The sequence below is a fragment of the Etheostoma spectabile genome, chromosome 15, assembly GCF_008692095.1.
Source record: "Etheostoma spectabile isolate EspeVRDwgs_2016 chromosome 15, UIUC_Espe_1.0, whole genome shotgun sequence".
NCBI classification, from domain to species: domain Eukaryota; kingdom Metazoa; phylum Chordata; class Actinopteri; order Perciformes; family Percidae; genus Etheostoma; species Etheostoma spectabile.
This window is the reverse complement of record NC_045747.1, coordinates 31,628,215-31,629,105: the sequence shown is the minus strand read 5'-3', so window position 1 is coordinate 31,629,105 and position 891 is coordinate 31,628,215. Positions and strand designations below refer to the sequence as shown.

At 48.3% G+C, this 891-nt stretch overlaps 1 protein-coding gene across 1 annotated transcript in view; it reads left to right on the top strand.

Moving 5' to 3' along the window:
- LOC116702993 (trypsin I-P1) overlaps positions 1-891 on the top strand; it is an 18,538-nt gene that overhangs the window by 9,093 nt on the left and 8,554 nt on the right. The window lies entirely within an intron of this gene.

Below are 891 nucleotides of genomic sequence, written 5' to 3'. Positions count from 1 at the left end.
GCCTCTCTCAACGCCACCAGACTCCTTTGACAAAAACAGTCATTTTACCTCTCAGGACGCGGGAGTTGCGGCTCCACCGCTGCCTCCGTCGCTTAGTCACTTTGTGTAATTGTGTGACTTTGGTGTTTTTAAAGGGTTAGTTCGGATTCACCAAAGTCTCACAATAACAAACTAACTAACTGACGGAGGCAGCGGTCGAGCAGCAACTCCCGTGTTCTGCGAGGTAAAATAACTGTTTTTGTCAAAGGAGTCTGGCGGCGTTGAAGAGAGCGGAGATAACGGCTTCAGTTCCCCGTTGTAAAGGCGGTATACAGAAACACATTAGGCTCGTTCGAGATGAACTGCGCCTCGCCTGTAAAGTGGACGAGAGCAGGCGGCAGCAGCGGGGGGCGGTGACAAAAAGCTGCGGTGAAGTGGACAGTTTTCCAGCGATTCAGCCGCGTCTCAGGCGGACAGGAAGTGATGAAAACGCTGTGGTGCGATTCGATTTAATAAAATATAATCAGACCCACATCCCAGCTGGTACACAGTTCCAGTGTTTTAGTATGACAGAGTAGCTGGCAAAGGCTGATTTAGTCTCTTTGACTTAAACTTAACTATCAGTCACACAACATGTGTTCTGGACAGAAAAGTCTTTAAATCAGACAATAGCATTAAAATCGCTCGATTCAAAAACAATAAAAAGTTTATAAAAACGTCATATGTTGTAAACCAATCAGGGTGTTAAATCAGCTGAGAAAACGGTTTCCCAGCAGGCTCGAGGTACGCCTGGCTCTTGCAGTCGGTGAAAAGCAACTGCGCCGCCTGCGTCTCAGACCTGCAGCCCCCTTGCTCTCGTGAGATTTCCGTTGCCCACGTGTGCATGATGTCAGAGCAAGTCGGGATCAAGTC